A 23,128-nucleotide genomic window follows, 5' to 3' on the forward strand; every position below is an offset into this window, starting at 1 on the left:
ATGCCCACCGTGGGGAATCACACCTCCCTTTTGTAGGGCCTCAAAGATAAACCTCCTAGGGGTTGCCACGTCCTTCAAAGGTTTAGACCTGCGCGGCCTATCTGACTCAATGGCATTAACCGCTCCCCCTCCATGATTGGCTAGCGGGTTGGTTTTCACGTTGGGCCGATCCTCTTGAAATGTCAGCCATCCAGCATCTATCAAATGTTGGACCTTGTATTTAAGGGCCAAGCATTTTTAGATGGAATGCCCCGGGGTATTCCCATGGTACGTGCAAGTTGCGTTAGGATCATACCACTTTGGGAAAGGGGGTTGGAAGATCTTCCCGGGAGTTATTACGGCCAGTTGGTTGGCGATGAGGGACGACAAGAGGTCTTCATACGTCATTGGGAGTGGGGTGAATTCTTGAATTGGCCTCGGGGGAAAGTTCCTCATTGCGTTGGAATTTTCGGTCGAGTGAGTCGTGGTTGGAGTTGGAACTTGAGGGGCCTCCCTCTGGACGGGTGCCTTAGGCTGCACGGGTGCTGAATTAGAGGAGTTTCCAGCATGAGCTGAGAAGCTCGGATGATGTTGCGCGTACTAGTGTGTACCATGAGATGTCTGCGGGGGTTTGACCCATGCGGGCGCCGAAGTGACGGCGTGGGCATCTCCCTCCTTCCTTTTTGCCCAAGTTGCTCCGATTCTTTTAGCATTGGCACTTGTGGAGGAAACGTAATCGAACTTCCCTCTTTTCAACCCTAATTCGATTCTCTCCCCGACGAATACTAGGTCCGCGAAGCTGGACAGCATGTAGCCTACCAACTTCTCATAGTAAAACACTGGTAAGGTGTCTACCATCATGGTGATCATCTCCCTTTCGACCATGGGAGGGGCCACTTGTGCTGCTAGGTCTCTCCACCGCTGTGTGTATTCTTTAAAGGTCTCACCTTCCTTTTTGAACATATTCTGTAACTGAGTGCGATCGGGAGCCATATCGGAATTATACTGATATTGGCTTAGGAAAGCAGTAATCAGGTCCTTCCAAGTACGGATGCGGGAAGCTTCCAGATTAGTGTACCAAACAACCGCGGCCCCGGCCAAGCTATCTTGGAAAAAGTGTATTAATAGCTTCTCATCCCTAGAGTGTGCGCCCATCTTGCGACAATACATCTTGAGATGGTTCTTGGGACAAGTCGTCCCTTTATACTTGTCGAAGTCTGGCACTCTGAATTTTGGGGGGATAACAACATCTGGTACCAAGCAAAGATCTGTCATGTCCGCGAATGGATAGTCACCAAAGCCTTCAACAGCCCTTAATCTCTCCTCGAGGAGATCGAGTTTCCTTCTTTCTTCGATTGCCGGGGGTGATCCTTTTGTGGACAAGATTATTGGCTGTGCTGTGAGGTTGAGCTGAGGCAAAGTGTTGGGAGCTGGCCCCTCGACGAGGATCGGGGGGTAGAACTCGACATCCCTTTGGGCATACTCTTGATGATCTTCGTGGACCTCGTCGGGTTGTCGAGGAGGCTCCCCTTCAAGGATGGGGGAAGAGACATGACCCGCGTCATCTTGCATGACTGGCGGCGTGTAATTAGGTGGCAATCCATAAGGGTAAGCCACCCGGTTGTATCCCAAATGGGGCTTACTACTGTTCCCCAGTGTGCTCCTTCCTCGTCCTACCGTATTTGGGGGAGGATGGTGCGCGGTAGCTAGGAGAGTTGGGTCTGCTTCGACAGCCGAACTAACAGCGGCAGCGGTGGCCACGTTTTTCTCCATGAGTTGCCTCATTCCTAGCATGGCCTCCATCATAGAAGCCATTTTCTCTTTCAAAGCCGACATGTCGGCTTTCATCTGTTCCTGTGTCTCCTCTTGGTCACCCATCGTTCTAGATTTGGATCTGGTGCGATAGGGATGCCTTGTGGCGCGTTTAGTTATGGTGTTTTTCCTAGAAAAACCAAACGTGAGGAGTAGGTAAAAATTATGAATGCATGCTAGGGATAGAATGCAGGAGTGATTTGATTCGCACTGACTTTTGGCGTAAAAATATGGGATAAACTTATTTTATTCAAAAAGTTTATAACTAGTCAAGATCTGGGTGACAATACAAGTTCCCTAGCGGTTCCTAATTATATGGGCCATTAAATTTATCATATGCTGACAATAGTCGAGAAGTCCGTGGATCTCTTCGGGGGCGGAGTAGGTGTCTGCCATTGCTTTGGCCTTGGCTAGCAATCGGGGAAGTTCTTGACTCCCATTTAAGGTAAGAGCAAATCGGTCCATCCACATGGTTGCCTCTTGGTGTAACGAGTCGATCACCCTTCCTCTAGCCTCCTTTTTCGCGTACATTTGGGCATACTCGTCCGCCACCCTATGCTCGTGGGCCGTGGCTAGACTTAGTTCTTCTTGGTACTTGGTGATGATAGCTAACATGTTGGTCTCTGTCTCGCATAAACGCTGAGACAAGTTTCTTTTGGACCTTGAGCAAACGGCTAACTCTTCTTTTAAAACCATGCTATGAGCTCGTGATCGGTCTCTCTCTTCCCTTCGAAGCTTGAGCTCACTATTGCTGCCCCACAACGCTCCACGGAATTAGTCACGGCCATGCTCTTCCTTGCAAGCCCTCTTGGTTTCTTGTTAAAGGGCTTTCGCGGTAGCTGCATTTTCTTCTCGTAACCTGGCACACTCTTTCTGGACGTCTGTAGCGACCAACTTGAATTTTTCTTTGGCAAGTCTTGCTTTTCCTAGTTCGTTTTTCAGAGCTCAGACTTCTTCATCCTCTTCCGGAGCTTCGAAGTCCTCTTCGTTGATAATCTTTAACTTGGCGAGCCAATCTAAGCCTCGTGTACGAACTTTCAGCCATTCATGATAACCACCAATGATGCCATTACGAATGCCCCTAAGTTCTTTATCTTTCCTTAACGGGCTTTCCCACGCCTTATGGACTCTTTGTATAACCTTGAAATTTTGCGCGCCAAAATCTCTCACAAGGAAAGGAGACAGGCTTTCTTCCGTCGGTGCTCCCCTCATGGGGTACCCTAACTGTCTTATAGCAAGTGCGGGATTGTATTTAATGCAATCCCTCTTTCCTATCAACGGGATGTTTGGGTACCCCCCACATGAGAAGAAAACTCCCTCCTTTCCTTCTTTCCATCGTGGAAACCAGTTGACTATTCTGCCTCCTATCCCAACCAAGTGTTGGTCCCAATCTACTCTTCTTTTTTCGATACACGAGCAATGGCTTCGGAGCGGACATGGATGCCTTATGTCTTGTTGGAATAAGTGTGAAACCAACCATACACAAAGAGCGGGTAAACAACAGATGATTCGTGTACTACTCCTTTCGCACCTTCGGTCAAATGTGTCAAATAAGTCCGCCAAGACAGCTACCACCGGGCTCTCTTTGCTATGGTGACATGCAAGGAAAGCATCAATCGCGGCTAGGTCCACCAAACCATCCATGTTTGGAAAGAGGACAACCCCAAAGATTAGCAATGCTAATACATCCATAAACGGGACCCACTCCTCTTGATTCGCCATATCCCTCGCCTTGCCTTCTATGTACTTCCGTGGTAGGCCTACTATGCCGTTTCGAGTTTTCTTTACGCGGTCCAATCCTCTCGCCGAATCCCTGACCACAATTGCAATTTTGCTCAAGGAGGGAACAAACCCGGAGAAAAGATACGGTTTCCTTCCCCCAAGAGGACATCCTAGAATCTCCTCAAATTCTTCAACGGTCGGTACTAATTGGAAGTCTCCAAACGTGAAGCATCTCAAAGGCTGGTCATAGTATTGGGTGAGTGATGCAATGGCTTCTGTGGATATCTCTGCTATGGTCAAATCTAAGATCTTTTCGTACGCCTTGCGGAAGGCTTGCATTTGGAGAGGTCCCATCAACCGCCCCAACTCCTTAATGCTGGTGATATCTAGGCTCTTAATCTTGACTTGATAAAACCTTTTGCCAGTTTGATTTATCCCCATGTTTACTAAAGCGAAACAAAAACCCGGTGCGAATCAAAACTCCGACATCTATCATGGGTGGAATGGATGAATGCATGAAGGAATGCACATGACACAGATGCAATTTATGAATACGGGAGTCCGGGAAATTGTCTCCTTCTTAGATACAACATCTTGGGGTAGCAAAGTGCCCAACGTATGTATTTAAGAAGGTGGCACGGACCCTCCGTTGGTTTGCCCAAGAGAGGGGATTAAGATGGAACCCACGCATGATGCATATGTGAAATGTACAATACGGGGATGTACATAGTACGACAATATTCACAAACAAATATAAGCAAAAGGGTATATAACACTTATGCGTGGCAATGAAAAAATGGCACGCAACGTGTTTGCTCCGTGCCCCTATTTAAGGGACCTATATGGGAGAGAGCTAAAAAGGCTTTTAGTGATAATCCCCAAGGTGGTCATATCTCTCTTGATGGTCTCTAGAGGTATCATCCTCTTCGAAGAACATACTGCAGCAGTAGGGACTACTAGCAACAATATGTTTTCAAAGAGAAAAACTCTAGATGAGGGTTCACTGTAATCAAGCAAGTCGGAGACCTAGCATGCTCACAGATTCGCCTCCACTCCTTATGTTCCCATGAACCTGGGTATAGGGCCATTTTTCAACTCACCGTGTGTGCAAATAGTGTTGGTGTTTGTGTGCATCAAATGAATAAATATTTACCTCATGCATACATTTTAAAACACACTAAAAGCATCAAAGATTTATATACAAGAACATAAGAAAATAAAGGGAAACCAATAAAGGAGAAAGTCATGATAAAACATTGCACAAGATTAAATGGCCTAACTCTCTAAAAACAATCCCCAGTGGAGTCGCCAACTGTCGAAACCTACCCTTCGACGGGAGGGCGACGCGTGACTCGCGGGTGCGTGTTCCAAGAAAGGAATACATGCGGAGTTGCCACCAACGTTTATTTGAGGGAAACGTCGGAAAAACCGGAAAAGACGTGATCTACGAACTTTAAATGAAAGGTTCGGGAGTTGTATTTACGCACGGGGAAGGTATTAGCACCCCACACGTCCGTCACAAGAGACGGCAACCCTTAATCAAATGTGCAAATATGACTTCAATTTTTATGTTATTTTCCCTTTTTACGTTCTTATGTCTTTTTATGCCTTTTTATATTTTTATCTTTTTGCGGTCAACGAGGGTGTTTCCCTTGCTCCTACGTATTCCTTAATTGCGATAAGGAAATCAGACCTACGTAGTTCTTTGTGAACAAAGTGTTTGGTTAAGTTGTTTTTATCCTTTTTGCAAAATATGTTTTTATTGAATGAAAGGTATTTTTAAGGTGTTGGACCATTAAACAATCTTTCGATTCTTTTGAAAAGAGAGAAGACATTAAGGCATTGGACCATTAATGATCTCTTTATTTTTGAAAGAGGTAATAAAGCTACATGTTGATTTTAGGCCTTTAGAAATCTACACTTAACTAATAAAAGCGAAAAAGACCATTTCAAGGCATTGGACCTTTGAAAATGGCTTTTTTAGGCGATGACAAAAGTTTGGTTTATGAATTGATTTTAGCCTTAGTTTCACTTTGGTTATTAGTCGATTCGATTTAAGAAAGAGAAATCCCAAAGAAAAACGTCCGATTGATTTTTTTTGGTTTATTTTACTAAAAGATATTTTGGATTATTATATTATTATTTTACCCTTTTTTGGTTTCCAACGTGGTTACGGCATGACCAAATGGTCGGATTTCCTTTTAAACAAAATCAACGGATATTACAACTCAAATGATCGGTGGAAATTTATTTTATTTTTTGATTAGGCGAGAAAATGACTTAAGTAAATGACTAAAGCACGTCAAAAGGGGGTACGGAAAGTAAATGAAATGAAAATAAAAGCACAAATGAGGACCACTAAGGGTACATAGAATGAATTGAAAAGTTCGATTTCGGGAACTTACCGGTTGAAGACCGAAGAACGATGAAGAATGAACGAAGAACGTCGAAGAACGGTTGAAAATCTTCGCGAAATCACCCACGGAAACGTTACGGAAGCGCCTCGACTTGGATTTTCTTCAGGGAAACAATTTTTTTCACTAATTTCAAGTGATTCTCGAATTACCAGGAGGGCTGAACATTTTTTTCCCTTCACTTCTCCCTCTATTTATAGGAAAATGGGGGAGAAGCTTGCCACCCAGCTCGCCCAGGCGAGCTAGGTTGCTTCCTCCAGAAGCAGCCGCCTTCTGGAGGAGAATTTTCTAGAGGCCCAAGTGGGCCTGGTTGCTATTTGCACCCCCATTTTTACTAAATACACCCCATTGCTCTTTTTTGGTATTTTTTTCCGTAACGTTACGAAACTTTACAAATTTCGTAACGATGCTTGTTTTCTTCCGTAATGTTACAAAACCTTACGGATTACGTAACCATCCATTCTTTGCCTTTCAGAATGTTACGGAACTTTGCGGATTGCGCACTAACACTTCCTTTTAATTTTCAACATGTCGCGAAACTCCACGGATTGTGCTACAATTTGTGTTTGCTTATGCTCAATTATCTTGAATAACACAATTCAAGAGAGCTTAAGAATTATTTGATTCACAAATCCAGCCACAACTCTGCACCACAACTCAACTTCATCATAGGCATCATGTAGGAAACTTAGAAAAAAAAAAAAGTTCAACAACAAGACTACTTCTAGGAATTGATTTAGAACATGTTATGAACTAAATAACATGCATGAATTAGACTCAAAATTCAAAAGATACACTAAGAATGACAAGAATACATGAACAAATGTATCTAGAACTCAATCAACAAAATAAAAATTCAACACAAACTTAGAACATAATGTGACAATTACTATGACTAAACATGACTCTAAGACAACATGGATTAAGTGATTTACACTTAGATTTTTGTGTTTTTTTTTCTAATCAATATTTTGGAAGAAAAATTAGATATAAGTTTCAGCACCAGAATATTATGAATGAAAAATGATAGAACCTAAAATCAACACAAAAACATGATTCAAGAGTAGATCTACAAAATTTGAACCATAGAAATGCAAGAACAAGTGTAGATCTAAGATTTAATCGGTTTATTTTTTTGAATCTACTCTAAACAACACCAAAGCACAAGACAATGGAGGATATATATGGAGAATAAGATGAAGAACAAGGAATTAAAGAGAATTCACCGAACAAAAAGATAGAGGAAGCAAAAGAACATCACCTAGATGAAGATGCTCTTGATACCACATGATGTAAGCTCCATTGGAGCTTGTAGGCCTAGGATCTTCTTCATCAATAGATTCCTTTGCTTCTTGGAAGATGAATGGCAGCGGAATGGAGAAGGAAGAGAGAGAGGAGACACCACTTCAAGGAGAAGATGAGTCTAGAAGAAGCTCACCACCATCGGAGGCCATGGATAAGAGCTTGGAGGAAGAAGGAGATGAATGAAGGGAGAGGAAAAGAAGAGCACAAAATTTGATGCTCTAAAAGAGCTTTAAAATCTAAAGTTTAATATTCAAATGATCAAAGTTGAAAAAAATGCACACACATGACCTCTATTTATAGCCGAAGTGACACACAAAATTGGAGGGAAATTTGAATTTCAATTCAAATTTCACTTGAATTTGAAATTGAATTTGTGGAGCCAAAATTTCACTAATTATGATTAGTGAATTTTAGTTATGGTTCAGCCCACTAATCCAAGATCAATTCCAAGATTCTCCACTAAGTGTGCTTAGGTGTCATGAGGCCTGTAAAGCATGAAGGACATGCACAAAGTGTGACTATATGATGTGACAATGGGATGTAGTAAGCAAATGCTCACCTCCCCCTCTAAAATTTAATTGGATTGGGCTTCTACCAATTCAATTAAATTTTATTTCCCAACACACACATCAAATATTCACTTAGTGCATGTGAAATTATAAAACTACCCCTAATACAAAAACTAGTCTAGGTGCCCTAAAATACAAGGGCTGAAAAATCCTATATTTTTAGGGTACCCTGCCTACATTATGGAGCCCTAAATACAAGGATCAAATATAATGACATCCTAGTCTAGTATGTACAAAGATAATTGGACCCAACCTTGGCCCATGGGCTCAGAAATCTACCCTGAGGTTCATGAGAACCCTAGGGCCTTCTTCAACAGATCTAGCCCAATCCTCTTGCTCAAGGCTCTAGTGACTGGTCCCTTCCTAGGGAGGATTGCATCACATCGATGTCATTTCCTGGCTGTCTTGGGCCCGTTATCATCATAAACAACATCATGTATTTTCGTTTCATGAACAACCAAGGAGGCAAATTGTAAATCTCTAGCAAAACTTGTCACGAACTGTGTTGCGTGCTTAAACTGCCATATGGATTCATTCCATCAGTGGCTAGTCCAAGCCTAAGATTTTTGCCGAAATCCTGATACAAACGATCTATCTTCTTCCACTGCGAGGAATCAGCCAAATGACGAAGCATTCCATCATAGTTTCTCCCATTTGCATGCCATGTGAGGTCTTTTGCGCCGTCTCCATTAGCAAACAGATGCTTAAACCTTGGAATGATCGGAAGATACCACAACACCTTCGCTGGAGGGCCCTTGTTTGAGTTTTCATCACTACTACACTCCTCACCATCCTTGAGTTTGTACCGTGATACCCCACACCTAGGGCATTTTGAAATTTCTTGAAATTGATGTCTGTACAATATGCAGTCATTTGGGCAAGCATGAATCTTCCGATACTCCATACCCATGGGACACAATATTTTCTTCGATTGATAGTAACTTTTAGGCAATGTGTTTCACTCTAGAAGCATGTCGTGCAATACTTGAAGCAGTGAACGAAAACTTTTGTCACTCCACCCATATCTAGCTTTGACATTAACCAGACTTAAAACCACCGACAACAGCATCAATGAATTCTTGCACCCCGAATACAAAGGTTTCTTTGAATCAGTATGCAATGTATCATACATAGGAGCATGTGCTAGCTGAAAAGACTCTAGTCTAAGGTCACAAATCATATCCTCCAAGCGATCTCCCATTTCTACATCAAACGGTTCAGATTGAGACCCACTCCGCATGTCTGTCAATTAACCATGCCATATCCACATCGTATAATTCCTCTTAATTCCATCACACAACAGATGCTCTCGTATGTTGTCGACTTTTTGTCGTCTCCTGTTCAAACAATTTATGCATGGACAAAAAACTTCTCATTTTCATCAGGTCGACTTCTTTCTGAAGCAAATTGTAAGAACTATTCCACGCCTTCCTCATATGCAGGGCTCAAGCGACTTTCATTCATCCAACTTCGATTCATCTAAATAATAACTCTGTCATACTTCGAAACTCATTCAATGCATGAAATCTCACTTTTTCATTTAAGGTGTGGCCCTATCCCATTCAGGAAGACACTTTTTTATGGTAGATTCATGCGTCAAGGTTTGTCTTATTTTGTTAAATTTGATGAAATTTCCGCAGCATTTCGCATTGGTCTCCAAGTACACGACATGAAATCGATGACATAACTTCCCCGATAATCAAGTATGCACTCAGAGAACAACTAGAAATGCATTGTACCAAAATTTCATAAAATTAAACAAAATAATGTTAACCTTAAAGCATGGATCTACCATAAAAATATGAGTCTCCCCAAACTGTCCAAATGGACAATTCAAGATTCAATACAATGATTAATGCAAACTGTTCGCAGGAATCATTGTATTCAATCTCAAATGAGAATCTAAGGTTCACTCTTGATGAACAAAACTTGTATCTAATTAAAGCAAAATACATTAATGCCATAAATCAATAAGCATAAAAAATTTATGAAAAATTTTGGTACCTGTGGTGATGACCAGAATAGTGTGCAGCAGCGAATGTCGTGATCACGATGCAAAAACCTAACTGCAAAATTGCTTAAGCCACTGAACACAAAGACTTTATTTTTTTTATATAGGAAAAAGTACTTGAAATACACAACTAGTAATAAGCTGGTGCGTATTTATGTGTAGCAGTAAGATGTCTACTATAGATAGAACCCTCACTCAAAGATTACAAATAAATAGTAAGAGATTAGAAGTCGTGACGCGTCCAGAAATTTTAAATTATGAGAGTAATATTTCTTGGTATAAATTAGTGAAGATAATATTTATATTATACATTATTTTTTCATGATAATTGCATGAATGTAAGCATAGATGAAAACGAGATAATATTTATATTAGTGAGGATAATATTTATATTATACATTGTTTTTCCCTTTCAATTTTATTCTATTGTCCATATGCCCACACATTTGTGATTCTATTCTTCACTTAAATAGATACAAATAGGGAAATGAAATGATGATTAGTACAAAATTAGTTTTGTATTAACCACACGAACAATTGTTTTTAGTATAAAAAAACACTTATATCTTAATTTTTAATTATTATTTTTTAAAAAAAGAAGATAACAGCTTATAGATGCTCAAGTCCCAAAAACAATACACACTACAAAAACTGCACTAGTCTACAATGGTCTCATTTAAATAACTCATGTTATAGTCGTGCTTTGCTTGGATTTTATGAATAAAAATAAAGATCATTTAAAATCAAATACCGTGGATACTATTCATTAATTTATTCTTCATCATTTTCATAATACTTTTAATTATTTGGACAATATTTTTAATAGAATTTTACTAATATTAATGCGTTGTGGGCTCAGCCGCTTCAGTCATATCCCCAGCTCCAATATTAAGTGTATACTGACTAGTGATTACTGAGTCAGAAAAAAAAAAGGCCATTATTATGATAGTGAGATGGACTTTTTTATTGAATGGAAAGGGCTTTGCCCCAAAGATGGATTGGCCAATGAGCTTATAGCTTAATTTGACAACTCTAAATATTGTTTCATGCTAAAAATCATGTAAAAGTATGAAAATTAATTAATTAAATTTTGAAACAAAGTATGCATACTACCTTCCTGAAGACAACATATCCTGATGCAATCCTACCCCCCAAGGGTATTGGATAGAAGACTCCAAGAGGCTTGGGCTAGAGCTACTAAAGAAGGCCCTAGGGTTCTCATGAACCTTAGGGTAGATTTTTGAGCCCAAGGGTCAAGGTTGGATCCACTCTTCTTTTTAAATATTAGAATAGGTTTTTCCTTCTTATGTGCCATGTATTTTGGCCATTCTAGTAGTATAGGATTTTAGCCTTGTATTTTAGGGCATAGAGTAGTCTTTGTAGTAGAGAATTTTTTTTGTATTTTCATGTATTTTTGGAATGGGGGTGAGCTTAGCTATTATAGGGGGTGTGTAGCTAAGCTCTAGCTTCTCATCGCAAGGAGGTGAGCTTAGCTATTAGAGAGGTGTGTGTAGATAAGCTCTAGCTTCTTTAGGAATCTTCTCAAGGAGGTGAGCTTAGTTATTAGAGGGGTGTATGTAACTAAGCTCTAACTTCTCAAGGAAGTTTTCTCAAAGAATCTTCTCAAGGAAGTTTTCTCAAGAAAGCTTCTCAAGAAAGCTACCTAGTCTATAAATAGAAGCATGTGTAACACTTGAGGTAACTTTGATGAATGAGAGTCTTGTGAGACACAACTCAAAGTTCAACTTCTCTCCCTTTTTCTTCCTTCAATTTTGTGCTCCCCCCTCTCTCTTTCTCTTCCTCTTTTTTTCATGAACATGTTAAGGACTAATTAACATGAAAGATTTGACTCAAATCAAATAATAGGCTAAGAGAATTTCATACACTCATGAACAAATGAGTTAGACAAAAAAACAAGAAAAATAAAATTCAACACAACATAAGAAATCTTATGTGACAAGTTTCATGACTAGACATGACTTCTATGACAAAACTACAATAGGTGAACAAGTCACTCTAGATTTTTGAGGTTTTCTTCTACTTTAATATTTTTGTAAGAATTTTATGGTTTAGGATTCAGCCACAAAAAATAACAAGACAAAACTCAAAGGAACCTAAACTCAACACAATTCATGGTTCAAGAACAAGAACAATAAATTTGAACCATAGAAAATCAAATATAGCTTCCATAGCAAGTTTAATTGGTGGAAACTCTAAAGAATCATGTTAACAACATATAGCACAAGACATGTGAGGAGATACATGGAGAAAAATGAAGAAACAACAATGGAAGAGAAGGTAAAGCAAAAACCCAATGGAGGTTTAAGGAGCACCTACTTGAAGCTCTTGTGCTCTGATTACCACTTGATGGAAGCTTGCTTGTGGAGCTTCTATGGAGGTTGGATCTTTGAGCTTCAATGAGGTCCTTCAGTGGTGATTTTACACCATGGAGATGCAGCGGGAGACAAAGGAGAAGAGGTGAGAGGAGGCGCCATTCACTAGGGAATAAGCCATGGAAGAAAGAGATTCACCACCAAGATGAGCCTAGGATAAGAAGCTTGGAGAGGATGCATCAATGGAGGAAAAAAAAAAGAGGACGAGAAAGAGAGAGGGGGGAGCATGAAATTGAAGGAAGAAAAAGGGAGAGAAATTGAACTTTGAGTTGTGTCTCACAAGACTCTCATTCATCAAAACTATCACAAGTGTTACACATGCTTCTATTTATAGAATAGGTAACTTCCTTGAGAAGCTTTCTTGAGAAAACTTCCTTGAGAAGCTTTCTTGAGAAAACTTCCTTGAGAAGCTTCTTTGAAAAAACTTCCTTGAGAAGCTAGAGTATATCTACACACACCCTTCTAATAACTAAGCTCACCTCCTTGAGAAGATTCCCAAAGAAGCTAGAGCTTAGCTACTCACACCTCTCTAATAGCTAAGCTCACCTCCTTGAGATGAGAAGCTAGAGCTTAGCTACACACCCCCTATAATAGCCAAGCTCACCTCCTTGAGATGAGAAGCTAGAGCTTAGCTACACACCCCCTATAATAGCTACGCTCACTCCCATTCCAAAAATACAAAAAAAAGTCCCTACTTCAAAGACTACTCAAAATGCCCTAGAATACAAGGCTAAAACCCTATAATACTAGAATGGCCAAAATACAAGGCCCAAAAGAAGAAAAAACCTATTCTAATATTTACAAAGAAGCGTGGATCCAACCTTGACCCATGGGCACAAAAATCTACCCTAAGGTTCATGAGAACCCTGGGGCCTTCTTTAGTAGCTCTAGTCCAAGCCTCTTGGAGTCTTCTATCCAATACCCTTGGGGGGTAGAATTGCATCATCAATGATGAGAATCCCGAAACTGGCCAAATACAGCCTAAAGGCCCAAGTGGAGAAAGTCAAATCCCCCGAGTGGAGAAGGATGAAGGCCCAGAGACAGAGACACTATCAAGACTATTAATTGTTGCTGAAGGCCCAAACTAATTTGAAGGCCCAAGTTAAATATGTTTTTTAGTTATAATTTTTATTTATTGTAATTTTGACCCAAACTGTTTAGAAGGTCCATGTCTATTTTTATCTTTTGTTCAGATACACTATAAGTATTGGTTTTTGTTTTCAATAAAGGGACTTTTGGCATTTTCATAAAATTTGGTGAGAGTTTCTCTCTGGGTTCCTTGTTGAACCAATCTCAGACTTATCAAGGTAATCCTTATGGCGTCTACCCTGACTTATCTTCCTTCACTGAAAGTGGCGTCATCCAAATCTCCGTAGCCTGTATTAAGCGATCCGCTCCTAGTCAGGATCACATCATCTGGTATCAAAGCTTCGGCTCTTGATACAGATTCTATATTATCCTATTATTTTTCTTTCTAATTTGTCCAGGTTCATGTTTTGTCCTTGTTCTGTTATTTGTTTTCTTGTTTGTGTCTTTGTTTCATTCTTGTTCTTGTTCTTGTCACGTTTTTGTTCTTGTTCTTGTTTCTTGTGTCTTTCAGACTTTGTGTCAAAAAAAAATCTGTTTGAATTCTGTTTCAATTATAAAAAAAAAAGTTGCAAAAATTTTGAAAAAGAAAACAAAAAAGAGAAGAAAAGAAAGAAAGAAAGAAAGAAAGTGGGAGTTTGATCTTTGAACACGAAATTGAGGCAGTTAGAGGCTTTTTTTTGGTAGAAAATTGTTGGATTGAGTGGCCTCAGAATAATTAAGAAGGGGGGGTTGAATTAATTATTCCTAAACCTTTACTAATTAAAAATTTACTCTTTTAAGGCTTTTACTAAATTGTTAAGAGAATGAGGAGTATAAGAGAAACTTAACAGAAAGTAAAAGCGGAAATTAAATGCATAGCGGAAAGTAAAAGAGTAGGGAAGAAGAAAACAAACACACAAGAGTTTTTATACTGGTTCGGCAACAACCCGTGCCTACATCCAGTCCCCAAGCGACCTGCGGTCCTTGAGATTTCTTTCAACCTTGTAAAAATTCATTTACAAGCAAAGATCCACAAGGGATGTACCCTTCCTTGTTCTCTTTGAAACCCTAGTGGTTGTACCCTCCACTAGAACTGATCCACAAGAGATATACCCTCTCCTGTTCTCAGTCAAACCCAAGTAGATGTACCCTCTACTTGTACCACAAAGGATGTACCCTCCAATGTGTTAAGACAAAGATCTCAGGCTGTTAAACCTTTGATACTTTGTGAATGGGGATACAAAAGAATTCTCAGGCGGTTAGTCCTTTGAACACTTTTGTATTAGGGAATGGGAAGAATCAAAAGAATTCTCAGACTGTGTCATTTTGAATTCTTTGACAAGGGAGAATGGAGATACAAAAGAATTCAGGCGGTTAGTCCTTTGTTCTTTTGGAAAAGGGAGAATAGAGACACAAAAAGAATTCAGACGATTAGTCCTTGGCGAATTCTTTTTGGCAAAGGGAGAAGAGAATGAAAAGATGAATAGCACAAGTTTTCAAGGTTTGGAAAACCAGAAAACTTCAGAAAGCTTTTGGTACAAAGAAGAAGAAGAAGTTTCAAAGAGATTCAAGGCTTATAAAGGATTGTATGAAATAAGTGTTCAAGATTGTTGAAATGCAAAACAAAGCCTTTGCTTTTATAGACTCTCCATGTCTGGTTAAGAAGACCATTCAGAAGAGTTATAACTTTTAGAAAAAACTTAAAACCTATTTGAAAAAGTCAAAAACCTTTTGAAGAGTTACACCTTTTGATTTTTTCAGAAATACTCACTGGTAATCGATTACCAAATAAGTGTAATCGATTACACAAATCTTTTGAGTGTAATCGATTACCAAATCATTGTAATCGATTACAGCCTTTTGAAAATAATTGGAACGTTGTAAATTCAGTTTGAAAACTTTTTCAAACTCATTTTGCTACTGGTAATCGATTACACCAATATGGTAATCGATTACCAGAGAGTAAAAACTTTTTGGTAAAGGTTTTGTCAAAAACTCATGTGCTATTCAAAGTTTTGAAAAAAAAAATTAATAATTATCTTGATTGAGTCTTTTCTTCATTCTTGAATCTTGAGTCTTGAATCTTGATCTTGATTCTTGAGATCTTGAATCTTGATTCTTGATTCTAGGCTTTCTTCTTGAGTCTTGAATTCTTCTTAATTCTTGAACTCTTGACTTTTTCTTGATTCACTTGAGATGTTTTTTTATCTTTGAGCTTTTTGTTCATCACCTTTGTCATCATCTTTTGTTGTCATCATTGTTATCATCAAAACACCTTTGAATCACATTCACCATGAAGATTTGCTTCTACAAAAATCGTGTACCAAATCCCCTTATCTGGATTCTCCTTTGAATTCTGAGCGTTTTGATATATAGTGGGCCTCAAACGGACAACCGTAACAAAAGTTATGAGCATTTGAAGTTTACTGATCATATTTGTTATCTTATTTGTTATCCTATCTGTTATCTTATTTGTTATCATATATGTTATCCAAATTAAATCTAATTTGTTATCCAAATCCAATCTAATTTGTTATCCAAATCAAATCTAATATATTATCCAAATCAAATCTAATCTTTTATCCAAATCAAATCCAATTTGCTATCCAAATCAAGTCCAAGTTGTTCTCCCAAATCAAATCTGTTACTCAGTCTGTGATAATTATATTGTCTTTCCTTTTATTTTATATTACCTTGTGTGTCTAATTTGGTCCATCCAGGAACTTAAGAGGGAACACGAGTGGTAAGAGGGAATACATTACACAAAAGCCTATATTGAGAGCATCAAACACGAGTGAACTACCATCAAAGAGAGAAACACGTGAGTAAAGTGTGGTGAGGTCCTGAATCTTTTTTTTTTAATTACTGCAAAATTCTTTGTTCCTTAATCATGACAGGAGCTGGTGACAATGGTGGTGTATATCATCAACTGGACGGATTTCAGCGCTTATTACTGGACGCGATGACTACACAAATGCAACGTTTGTTGAAACGTAACAATGAAGAGCTCTACAGGCGAATAGAAGGACTAGAGCACCAAATGAATCCAAATGCTGGGAGACCTTATGGTGGCAATAGAAGGGTCAATGATGGATCGAACCGAATAAAGGGGCAAGACAGAATTGAGGGAGTAAAACTCAATGTATCCTCTTTTAAAGGCAGTGTTGGATCGAATGGCCTCAGAATAATTAAGAAGGGGGTTGAATTAATTATTCCTAAACCTTTACTAATTAAAAAATTACTCTTCTAAGGCTTTTACTAAATTGTTAAGAGAATGAGGAGTATAAGAGAAACTTAACAGAAAGTAAAAGCAAAAATTAAATGCACAGTGGAAAGTAAAAGAGTAGGGAAGAAGGAAACAAACACACAAGAGTTTTTATACTGATTCGGCAACAACCCGTGCCTACATCCAGTCCTCAAGCGACATGCGGTCCTTGAGATTTCTTTTAACCTTGTAAAAATCCTTTTACAAGCAAAGATCCATAAGGGATGTACCATCCCTTATTCTCTTTGAAACCCTAGTGGTTGTACCCTCCACTAGAACTGATCCACAAGAGATGTACTCTCTCTTGTTCTCAGTCAAACCCAAGTAGATGTACCCTCTACTTGTACCACAAAGGATGTACCCTCCAATGTGTTAAGACAAAGATCTCAGGCTGTTAAACCTTTGATACTTTGTGAATGGGGATACAAAAGAATTTTCAGGTGATTAGTCCTTTGAACACTTTTGTATTAGGGAATGGGAAGAATCAAAAGAATTCTCAGACTGTGTCATTTTGAATTCTTTGACAAGGGAGAAGGGAGACACAAAAGAATTCAAGCGGTTAGTCCTTTGTTCTTTTGGAAAAGGGAGAAGAGAGACACAAAAAGAATTCAGGCGGTTAGTCCTTGGCGAATTCTTTTTGGCAAAGGGAGAAGAGAATGAAAAGATGAATAGCACAAGTTTTCAAGGTTTGGAAAACCAGAAAACTTCAGAAAGCTTTTGGTACAAAGAAGAAGAAGAAATTCAAAGAGATTCAAGGCTTGTAAAGGATTGATCAAATGAATGTAAAAAGTGTATTGAAAAGCAAATCAAAGCCTTGCTTTTATAGACTCTTCATGTCTGGCCAAGAGGACCATTTAGAAGTGTTATAACTTTTAGAAAAACTTCAAATCAATTTGAAAAAGTCAAAACCTTTTTGAAGAGTTACATCTTTTGATTTATTCAGAAACAGTCACTGGTAATCGATTACCAAATAAGTGTAATCGATTACACAAAGCTTTTATGTGAAAGGATGTGACTCTTCACATTTGAATTTTAATTTCAACGTTCAAAGGCACTGTTAATCGATTACCAAAACATTGTAATCGATTCAGCTTTTTAAAATTAATTGGAACGTTGTAAATTCAATTTGAAAACTTTTTCAAAACAATTTTGTTACTGGTAATCGATTACAACAATTTGGTAATCAATTACCAGAGAGTAAAAACTCTTTGGTAAAGGGTTTTGTCAAAAACTCATGTGCTATTCAAAGTTTTGAAAAACTTTTTAATACTTATCTTGATTGAGTCTTCTCTTCATTCTTGAATCTTGAGTCTTGAATCTTGATCTTGATTCTTGAGATCTTGAACCTTGAATCTTGATTCTTGACTCTAGACTTTCTTCTTGAGTCTTGAATTCTTCTTGATTCTTATCTTGAACTCTTGAATTGTTCTTGATTTATCTTTGGTTTACTTGAGTTGTTCTTTGATTGATCTTTGATTCACTTGAGTTGTTCTTTGATTGATCTTTGAGCTTTTTGTTTTCACGTTTGTCATCATCTTTTGTTATCGTCATTATTATCATCAAAACACCTTTGAATCACCTTTGATTCACCATGAAGCTTTGCTTCTACATGCAGGAGTGACCCAGACGCCTACCTTACCTGGGAGATGAAGATTCAGCATGCATTCTCCTACAATGATTATCCGGAAGAGCAGAAGGTGAAGTTAGCAGTAGCTACATTCTCAGACTATGTCCTTGTTTGGTGGAAGAAAAATCAAAGAGAGATGAAGAGAGAAGAAGGGCGTGAGATAGATACATGGACTGAGATGAGAAGGGTTATGCGAAAGAGGTATGTTCCAGCTAGCTACAGTAGAACCATGTGACAGAAACTCCAGAGGTTATCCCAGGGAAGTTTGATTGTTGAGGACAAGGAGATGGAGATGGCACTAGTGAGGGCCAACATTGAAGAGGACACCAAAGCAGTGCATGATGGCTTCACCAACAAGATTTTTTTCCAGCACCATGACCAAAAAAAAATTATTCTTAAACCTCTATCCCCTAGAGAAGTGTGTGATGACCAAATCAGAATGAGAGAAAAGAGAAAACAAGAGAAAGAAAATAGTGAGGCACCACAAAGGAATAGGAAAAAGAAGAGTAATACACCTGAGGGAAAGAGTGATACACATAAGAGAAAGAGTGATACACATGAGAGAAAATTTAATTGTTTTCCAGGGGCGAGTGAAGTGAGGAAAGTGTTACCTGCTCATGAACCACTCTATCTACTGTATTGCAAAGACAAAAAAATTTCTACTGATAATTCTAATGAGTTAACTATTTCTATTTCTCCTAGTGTTCAACCCTTATTGCAGGAATTTAAAGATGTCTTTCCTAAGGAGATTTCTCATGTCCTTCCAGAAGCTTCATTGCCTAACAGGCCAACTTACAACAACAAGCCCCAAGAGACTCAGCATAAGGATGCACAGGCCAAAGTTGAGTATGTGAAAAGATTGTATGACCAAGTGAAGGTGCAAATTGCAAAGAAGAATGAAAGCTATGCCAAGCAAGCCTACAAGAAAAGGAAGGAAGTGGTACTTGAACCCGGTGATGATCCTGGACATTTGAGGGCAAATGTTTTCCAAGAAGGAGGGAATGATGAGAATCCTGAAACTGGCCAAATACAGCTTAAAGGCCCAAGTGGAAAAGGACGAAGGCCCAAATGGAGAAGGACAAAGCCCCCGAGTGGAGAAGGATGAAGGCCCAAGTGGAGAAGGATGAAGGCCCAGAGACAGAGACACTATCAAGACTATTAATTGTTGCTGAAGGCCCAAACTAATTTGAAGGCCCAAGTTAAATATGTTTTTTAGTTATAATTTTTATTTATTTTAATTTTGGCCCAAACTGTTTAGAAGGCCCATGTCTATTTTTATCTTTTGTTCAGATACACTATAAGTATTGGTTTTTGTTTTCAATAAAGGGACTTTTGGCATTTTCATAAAATTTGGTGAGAGTTTCTCTCTGGGTTCCATGTTGAACCAATCTCAAACTTATCAAGGTAATCTTTGTGGTGTATACCCTGACTTATCTTCCTTCACTGGAAGTGGCGTCATTCAAATCTCCGTAGCCTGTATCAAGCGATCCACTCCTAGTCAGGATCACGTCATCTGGTAAAGAGAGAATAGCCACCACAATTGAGGACTTTTTTTCTTTGTAATTTTGCATGTACATGTTAAGGACTAGTTAACATGAAAGATTTGACTCAAATCGAATAATAGGCTAAGAAAATTCCATACACTCATGAACAAATGAGTTAGACAAAGAAACAAGAAAAATAAAATTCAGCACAACATAAGAAATCTTAAAACTACAATAGGTGAACAAGTCACTCTAGATTTTTGAGGTTTTCTTCTACTTTAATATTTTTGTAAGAATTTTATGGTTTAGGTTTCAGCCACAAAAAATAACAAGACAAAACTCAAAGGAACCTAAACTCAACACAATTCATGGTTCAAGAACAAGAACAAGAAATTTGAACCATAGAAAATCAAATCTATCTTTCATAGCAAGTTTAATCGGTGGAAACTCTAAAGAATCATGTTAACAACATTTAGCACAAGACATGTGAGAAGATACATGGAGAAAAATGAAGAAACAACAATGGAAGAGATGGTAAAGCAAAAAACCAATGGAGGTTTAAGGAACACCTACTTGAAGCTTTTGTGCTCTGATTACCACTTGATGGAAGCTTGCTTGTGGAGCTTCTAGGGAGGCTGGATCTTTGAGCTTCAATGAGGTCCTTCAATGGTGATTTTACACCATGGAGATGCAGCGGAAGACAAAGGAGAAGAGGTGAGAGGAGGCGCCATCCACTAGGAAATAAGTCATGGAAGAAGGAGTTTCACCATCAAAATGAGCCTTGAATAAGAAGCTTAGAGAGGATGTTTCAATGGAGGAAAAAAAAAGGAGAGAAAGAGAGAGGGGGGAGCACGAAATTGAAGGAAGAAAAAGGGAGAGAAGTTGAACTTTGAGTTGTGTCTCACAAGACTCTCATTCATCAAAGTTACCACAAGTATTACACATGCTTCTATTTATAGACTAGGTAACTTCCTTGAGAAGCTTTCTTAAGAAAACTTCCTTGAGAAGCTTCTTTGAGAAAACTTTCTTGAGAAGCTAGAGCTTAGCTACATACACCCCTCTAATAACTAAGCTCACCTCCTTGAGAATATTCCTAAAGAAGCTAGAGCTTAACTACACACACCTCCTTGAGAATATTCCTAAAGAAGCTAGAGCTTAACTACACACACCTCTCTAATAGCTAAGCTCACCTCCTTGAGATGAGAAGTTAGAGCTTAGCTACACACCCCCTATAATAGCTAAGCTTACCCCCATTCCAAAAATACATGAAAATACAAAAAAAAAAAAGTCCCTACTACAAAGACTACTCAAAATGCCCTAAAATACAAGGCTAAAACCCTATACTACTAGAATGACCAAAATACAAGACCCAAAAGAAGAAAAAATCTATTCTAATACTTACAAAGAAGAGTGGATCCAACCTTGATCCATGGGCTCAAAAATCTACCCTAAGGTTCATGAGAATCCTAGGGTCTTCTTTAGTAGTTCTAGCCCAAGTCTTTTGGAGTCTTCTATCCAATACCCTTGGGGGGTAGGATTGCATCATATCTTGTAGTATTTTTTTTCTCAATCCTATTCGAGACAACAAATGTTATATGCCTTATTGTCCTTATATATCATTTTTTTCCACTAAAATGTATTTGATGCACTTAAATGAGCTCCCTTTATTTATAAAAAGAAAATAAAAATAATGAGCTCCTTTTATTGCTCTGAACTTAAAATACTAATACCCATATATATATTCAATTTCCCCCTAACTTGTATGCAAGTTTACTTATCTAGAATTAAATAATGAAAATGATTATGTGAATTTCTCAAAGCATGCGAAGCAGTGAACTTATGATCATTGAACTTTGTTCTTGTTTTAAACTATTTTAAAAAAAAAATCAGTACAATTAAAATCACTAGCATAAAACTTTATAAAAAAGAAAACATTCATGCAATTATCTCGTTTTCATCTATACTATTTTTTTGGTGCAACTTTATTTAAAACTATTGTTTTTTAATTGGAAGTATCTATAAACTTATACAACAGTGTTGCAGTAATGAGTTGTTTCTTCCTCCCTAGTGTTTTAAATAACTTAATAGATTTAATAAAAAAAAAAAACAATCTAAAGAAACTTTAGTTTCTACATAATATAAGTAATCAAAACACTTACCAAGGAAATCAGCTCTGGCAAATGCAACAAGCGAGCCAAGAAGAGCCCCGTATAGGGAACCACTTACCTATGTTTCATGTCAGCAGTTACATTCTAATGTGCTGATGACAATAAATTTTCCATGAAATTACATTAAGTTTTCAACTATGATTCTGAAGTCATACCACTAGTCCAAGCTGAATGGCAGAAAGATTGAACCATGATATACCGCTAAGCTCAGGTGACTGTCAATTCAAATCAACAAAATTAAAAATTAATATTTTGTTACTGCACTAACAAAAGAAACAGAACAAAATGCAACTAAAAGACATTGAATAAAAAATTTACCTGCAGTGAGATTGTAGCGCCAGAGGTGGCACCAATATCATAACCAAATAACAAGCCACCCAATGCAAGGAATAGAAACCTAAATTTTGAAATAACATACTGATTAATTGGAATAGAAATCAAGCAGAAGATTATTATACATTCTAAAATTAACAATGGTTGATCATTAAACTAGGATTGATATGTGATGCTTTTCTCTTCCACACATTCATAATAAAGTAACAAAATTTTCACTTTTCCCTCCAAAACATTACTCTTCTCATATGAAGAACAGTGACAGAAACGTATGAAAGAATTGCAGAAGACCAGGAACAAACAAAAGAGTACCTGTGATTAGGTTACAAAGCGCGAAATTAGGTTAGGGTTATAAACTTATCATCAAACAAAAGAGTAACAGAACAAACAATTAACAAATATAATTGAAATTGAAGGAGATCTAAGCAATGAAATCAAAATTAAAAACAAAAAAGAAAATGTTCTAAGAGAGAGAGAGAGAGAGAGAGGGGGGGTTAGTATCAGGGAAGGGGCAGGACTGCATTGTTTTTGGGAAGCGCAGAAGAATGCAGCAGAAGCAAACCCCCAATATTATTACTTTTCTCCCAATGAGACTACTGCGTGTAAACTCGTCCTTAAAAACTCAGCCATGTTTTCATTAAATCAAGCTCCATGTTTTCACCAATTATGCTTTCGCATCTGCTTATTTTCATAAGCGTTTTTTTATATAAAATAAGTATTTCTTTTTTAAAACAATGTTTAAACAAACTCAACCATTAACTAGTTAACCAGTATTAAAATAACTTGTGCGTGCATATGGATGTTATTATACCAAATATACTTTTCTTTAAACAAAAAAATCTTTGAACTTAAAATATGAATAATAGATCGATTATAATAAAGAAATGATAAGTTATTCTAAAAGTGATTATCTAATTGTGCTCAATTACACGTGTCCTCAATTAAAATGACATCAAGGAATTTGCTTGATTTTTCGTT

The 23,128-nt window shown here is 38.0% G+C and overlaps 1 long non-coding RNA gene across 2 annotated transcripts; it reads right to left on the reverse strand.

Annotated features, from left to right (window-relative positions):
- Positions 1–8,177: 8,177 nt before the first annotated feature.
- On the reverse strand, positions 8,178–22,810 carry LOC114402664. 2 transcript variants are annotated; one of them, XR_003664487.1, is made up of 6 exons: positions 22,390–22,810; positions 22,136–22,214; positions 21,973–22,032; positions 21,809–21,875; positions 9,806–9,867; positions 8,178–9,280 (listed from the first exon to the last, which is right to left on the reverse strand). It is a non-coding gene; the product is annotated as an uncharacterized LOC114402664 (long non-coding RNA). The 2 variants fall into 2 exon arrangements; XR_003664486.1 differs by having other exon boundaries at positions 22,136–22,810.
- Positions 22,811–23,128: the final 318 nt, after the last annotated feature.

Source organism: Glycine soja, chromosome 20, assembly GCF_004193775.1.
Source record: "Glycine soja cultivar W05 chromosome 20, ASM419377v2, whole genome shotgun sequence".
NCBI lineage: Eukaryota > Viridiplantae > Streptophyta > Magnoliopsida > Fabales > Fabaceae > Glycine > Glycine soja.